The 6497-nt window shown below is 40.5% G+C and overlaps 1 pseudogene; it reads right to left on the bottom strand.

Annotated features, from left to right (window-relative positions):
• Positions 1–1108: 1108 nt before the first annotated feature.
• LOC112074611 (nuclear receptor subfamily 5 group A member 2 pseudogene) lies at positions 1109–2581 on the bottom strand (annotated as a pseudogene).
• Positions 2582–6497: the final 3916 nt, after the last annotated feature.

Genomic DNA, 6497 nt, shown 5'->3' with positions numbered 1-6497 from the left:
TAAAAGAATGATGGAGTAAAAAGACACATTTTACATTTTCGCTTCACTGTCCAAATATATTTGGAGAGGAGTGTATTTTTTCTAATTTAAAGCTCAGACTCCTAATAGACAATTAATAAAAACTAAATTACGGAGATCATTATGAAGATCATTGTTTTGTTCCTGAACTGCATCGATAATAAGTAAAAAAACATAACATGCAACACTAAACAAATATATTTGGATTTGTCGCCTTGTGCTTATAACACACAAAAGGACAAAACCAAGATGCAATAAGTTATTTTCATTTTTAAGCGTAACCAGTGACATATACCGAAAGGTAGAACATTGAAAAATAATTTTAAAAAGTTKAACAAAAAACAAGTGCCCGAAACTCTTACACAGTATGCAAAAACATTTGAATGCCAACAGAAAAAAAACTGTTAGAAATGACATTTTAAGTGAGATTCCTTTCTGATTTTTTGTGTCTCACAACATAATTAAGTACTGGTTAAAGAAACAAAGAGAAATAAACGGTATAACACTGTACACACCAAAGAAAGCACACCAGAATCTATTTTGTGTTTTTAGTTTTTTTCTGTAAATCATTGKTTTGCAATTTACTTCCTCACAGTTCTCTTCCACGGGACAGCTTGAACGTAAACACATCTTGAATTATTGAATTTTTAAAATGTATATAACATTAATACTTTATATATATTTGTACATAATTTCATTCACATCTGCACGGTTAGCTAGCATGGTAATGAAATAAGGCAAGACTCACATGACTGTGACATCACAAATGTATAATACTGATAGTTAAGGTTTTGTTACATTTTTGTTTGATGTTCTGCAGCAAGCTTTGGTCTGTTCAGACAAAAGGCAGAGTTTCTCCTCCTGGGGGGTACAACCATAAAATTATTTTCTAATTACTTATCTATGGTGTGTAAAATGTGTTTTACTTATGTAAAGAACCGTTTTGGGAAGGTTGGAGGGAGATTATAGGGTGGTTACAAAGAGGAGCATCAATGACCAAGAGGAGGAAATAACTGCCATTTTCTAAAATGTTTTTTTATATCTTATCTTTTTTTGTTCCGTCAAGTTTTCATACATTTTGTTCTTTGTGGGTTTTTTTAAATTATTTTTTTTAACGAGGGATCAAAAAATACTTACTGACCATCATATGAGTCTCTGTCAGGGTCTGACCTTTTCAGCTGTTTTCTATTGCTGTCTGTCTGTCTGTCTGTCTGTCTGTCTGGCCTATTAGCCATGCAGACTGTGTCTTTGAACCAGGTGACGAAAAGAGACTCTTGCCCAGCTGACAGGCTGCTCTGGGCTGCCCAATACAGTACCCAATACAGCCCAATACATTACCAACCCTGCCAACCATGGGCCAGTCTAAAAAAAGAGTGCTCTAAATACCTTTAGCCAAAATCCCTGCTCCCCTTTGAAGCCCTCACCACAGACATCATAGGGTCTGTGATCATAAGGTGGTTGGCTCTCTCTCTCTCTCTCTTCGTTGCTCAAAACCCTTTAACAGTGTGAGAGGTTTAGAATACTCATTGGTTTTGTTCCTTCAGTTACAGTCCGTTGGTCCTTGTATCACCTTGATGGTTTGTGTTTTTATTAAAAACAGACAAAAGGTATCTTCCATGTCCCATGAGACAAATGGACAGTTCTCAAGCATTTCAGCTGTTTCTCTCCATCTCTGGAAGCTTCACCCAGAGCTCCAGACGCATCTGTCTTAGAGTGAAGGGATGTGTGTGTGTGTGTGTGTGTGTAATATATATGCATATTGTATGAATTTGAACGCGCGCGTGTGTGTGTGTGTGTGTGTGAGTGTGTGCCTAAATGTGTTTGTATGTGTGTGCTCGCGTGTGGAAGTGTGGGTGTCCATTTCTGCATGTCTTTACGATAAATGAGAAGGACGGATGCCTCCTGCCCCAGAATCACTAAGTCTAACTTTAACATGGGAGGAGTCTGTTCTGGGTCGGTTTCTGTTCTGCAGGTAAGGACTTGGTTCGAACCAACAAAACAGCCAAACGATCAGGATCCCATCTGCAGTCTCATCAGGCTCTCTTGGCGTGTAGCATCTCGATAAGCAGGTTGTTGCAGGGTACGTCTCCGTTCAGGTGCTTGTAGTAGAGGTACTCCTCGGCCTGGAGGCTGATAGCTCGGATCTCAGGCAGCCGCAGGAGCAGCTGGCCAAACCTGTCTGTCTGCTGGGGGTAGTTACACATGACGTAGTCCAGCAGCACCGCGTTCACCTGTTCCTGGACGCTCTCCACCAGGTGGAAGTTCTCCAGGTTCTTCACGTCTGGAAAGAGGAAGAGGGGAGAATAGGAAACGGTGGTTAGCATGTTGAGTTAACTGAAATTGTCAATATCAACAAAATAGGGGTTTTACGTTTATCAATTATTTCTCAGACGCAAGTTTAAAAAAGAAAAACCTGCAGACATCACTTGATACCCTTAGACTGAGTTGAGGTCCTAAAACGTGCCCTAAACYTACACCTTAATGAAACTATTGAAGTGTCTATCATGTCAGTCACGGAAAGTAGCCAAAGAAACTAAATGGACGACATCACAACATCATGTTTACGTTTAGTTCACATAAAATGTAGATAAGATGGACATTTTCAACCCTTAGTAAATGCTCTGATCAAGAGACTGAAACAAAGGGAGCAACGTGGTACTCTGGGATGATTTTTAATCAAAGACCGAATTTTAAAAAAAAGATTCAAAATTCACACCCCCTGTATATTTTCCCCTCCGGATCCTCACGAGAATAAGATGGAAAGAGAATGAAATGAGAGAAGAAAAAAAACTTTTCCTCTGAGAGTCTCTCCCCAGGAGTATATGAATTATATAGGTCAGCATTACAGCCAATCGCAGACTCTTTAAGACTCATCCTTCCCCATTTTAAAATGAAACACCTAGACAACTGTACTCATGGAGTTACATTGTATGGACATGTACGACAACATTTGGAATTGGAATCAAATCTGTAAAAGATTCTGTGTGACGTACATTTTATATACAAAAGTATGTGGACACCCCTTTCAAATTAGTGGATTTGGCTATTTCAGCCACACCCGTTGCTAACAGGTGTATACCATCGCTCATACAGCCATGCTGTGTTTCCATAGACAAACATTGGCAGTAGAATGGCCTTACTGAAGGGCTCAGTGACTTTCAACGTGGCACCGTCATAGGATGCTACTTTTCCAACAAGTAAGTTCGTCAAATTTCTGCCCTGCTAGAGCTGCCCTTGTCAACTGTAAGTGCTGTTATTGTGAAGTGGAAACGTCTAGGAGCAACAACGGCTCAGCCGCGAAGTGGTAGGACACACAAGCTAACAGAACAGAACCGCTGAGTGCTGGAGCGCATAGCATGTACAAATCATCTGTCCCCGGTTGCAACACTCACTACCGAGTTCCAAACTGCCTCTAGAAGCAAAGTCACTACAACAACTGTTCGTCGGGTGCTACATGAAATGGGTTTCCATGGCCGAGCAGCCGCACACAAGCCTAAGATCCCCATGCGCAATCCCAAGCGTCGGCTGGAGTGGTGTAAAGCTCGCCGCCATTGTACTCTGGAGCAGTGGAAATGCGTTCTCTGGAGTGATGAATCACGCTTCTGGCTTTGGCGGCTGCCAGAAGAACGCTACCTGTCCGAATACATAGTGCAAACTGTAAAGTTTGGTGGAGGAGGAATAATGATCTGGGGCTGTTTTTTATGGTTTGGGCCCCTTAGTTCCAGTGAAGGGAAATCTTAACGCTACAGCATACAATGACATTATAGATGATTATGTGCGTCCAACTTTGTGGCAACAGTTTGGGGAAGGCCCTTTCCTGTTTCAACATGACAATGCCCCTGTGCACAAAGCGAGGTCCATACAGAAATGGTTTGTCGAGATCGGTGTGGAAGAACTTCACTGGCCTGCAAAGAGCCCTGACCTCAACCCCATCAAAAACATTTGGGATGAATTGGAATGCCGACTGCGAGCCAGGCCTAATCGCCCAACATTCGTGCCAGACCTCACTAATGCTCTTGTGGCTGAATGGAAGCAAGTCCCTGCAGCAATGTTCCAACATCTAGTGGAAAGCCTTCCCAGAACAGTGGAGGCTGTTATAGCAGCAAAGGGGGGGACCAACTCCATATTAATGAGCTCACTCAGGTTGAGCTCTGGGAGGCCCTGTTCTCTCCGTGCTAATAGAAAGTGATGGGGTTTTCATGTCGGGCTGAAACACACACTAAGAACAGCCCGCCCAGCCAACACTACTGAACCAGCTGACACACACACTACTGAAATGATCAGCCTCCTTGCTACTTACACACACACACAGGCTCCATATATCTAATGCTACCATGTATCTAATGTTACCATGTATCTAATGTTACCATGTATCTAATGTTACCATGTATCTAATGCTACCATGTATCTAATGCTACCATGTATTAATCTAATGGTACACAACGTGTATCTAATGCTACCGTGTATCTAATGCTACCGTGTTATCTAATGTACCATGTATCTAAGTTACCATGTAATCTAATGCTACCATGTATCTATGCTAACGTAAATCATGCAACCGTGTATCTAATGCTTAACCGTGTATCTAATGCTACCGTGTATCTAATGTTACCATGTATCTATGCTACCATGTATCTAATGCTACCATGTATCTAATGCCAACCATGTATCTATGCTAACATGTATCTAATGCTACCATGTATCTAATGTTACCATGTAATCTAATGTTACATGTATCTAATGCTACCATGTATCTATGCAACCGTGTATCTAATGCTACCGTGTATCTAATGCTACCGTGTATCTAATGTTACCATGTATCTACTGCTACCATGTATCTAATGCTACCATGTATCTAATGCAACCATGTATCTAATGCTAACATGATCTAATGCTAACCATGTATCTAATGTACCATGTATCTAATGTTACCATGTATCTAATGCTACCATGTATTTAATGCTACCTGTTATCTAATGCTACCGTGTATCTAATGCTACCGTGTATCTAATGACCGTGTATTAATGCTAACATGTATCTAATGCTACCATGTATCTAATGTTACCATGTATCTAATGTTACCATGTATCTAATGCTACCATGTATCTAATGCAACCATGTATCTAATGCTACCGTGTATCTAATGTACCATGTATCTAATGCTACATGTATCTAATGCTACCATGTATCTATGCTACCATTGTATCTAATGCAACCATGTATCTAATGCTAACATGCATCAATGCTACCAATTAATCTAATGTTACATGTATCTAATGTTACCGTGTATCTAATGCTACCGTGTATCTAATGCTACCGTGTATCTAATGCTACCGTGTATTAATGCTACCGTGTATCTAATGCTAACGTATCTAATGTACTACTAATTACATGTACTAATTTACCATGTATCTAATGTTACCATGTATCTAATGCACCATGTATCTAATGCAACCATGTATCTAATGCTAACATGTATCTAATGCTACCATGTATCAAATGCTAACATGTATCTAATGTTACCATGTATTATGTTACCATGTATCTAATGCTAACATACATGCTTCAAGCTGCATACTGGACCCTATTCCAACTAAACTACTGAAAGAGCTGCTTCCTGTGCTTGGCCCTCCTATGTTGAACATAATAAACAGCTCTCTATCCACCGGATGTGTACCAAACTCACTAAAAGTGGCAGTAATAAAGCCTTTCTTGAAAAAGCCAAACCTTGACCCAGAAAATATAAAAAACTATCGCCTATATCGAATCTTCCATTCCTCTCAATTATTTTTGAAAAAGCTGTTGCGCAGCAACTCACTGCCTTCCTGAAGACAAACAATGTATACGAAATGCTTCATCTGGTTTTAGACCCCATCATGCACTGAGACTGCACTTGTGAAGGTGGTAAATGACCTTTTAATGACGTCAGACCGAGGCCTCTGCATCTGTCCTCGTGCTCCTAGACCTTAGTAATGCCTTTGATACCATCGATCACCCACATTCTTTTGGAGAGATTTGAAACCCAAATTGGTCTACACGGACAAGTTCTGGCCTGGTTTAGATCTTATCTGTCGGAAAGATATCAGTTTGTGCTCTGTGAATGGTTTGTCCTCTGACAAATCAACTGTACATTTCGGTGTTCCTCAAGGTTCCGTTTTAGGACCACTATTGTTTTCACTATATATTTTACCTCTTGGGGATGTCATTCGGAAACATAATGTTAACTTTCACTGCTAGTCGGATGACACACGCTGTACATGTTCAATGAAACATGGTGAAGCCCCAAAATTGCCCTCGCTAGAAGCCTGTGTTTCAGACATAAGGAAGTGGATGGCTGAAAACGTTGTACTTTTAAACTCGGACAAAACAGAGATGCTTGTTCTAGGTCCCAAGAAACAAAGAGATCTTCTGTTGAATCTGACAATTCATCTTGATGGTTGTAAAGTCGTCTCAAATAAAACTGTGAAGGACCTCGGCGT

Source organism: Salvelinus sp. IW2-2015, unplaced genomic scaffold (assembly GCF_002910315.2).
Source record: "Salvelinus sp. IW2-2015 unplaced genomic scaffold, ASM291031v2 Un_scaffold2716, whole genome shotgun sequence".
Taxonomy (NCBI): Eukaryota; Metazoa; Chordata; class Actinopteri; order Salmoniformes; family Salmonidae; genus Salvelinus; species Salvelinus sp. IW2-2015.
The sequence above is the reverse complement of the archived record's forward strand: the minus strand, read 5'-3'. Positions and strand labels throughout refer to the sequence as shown.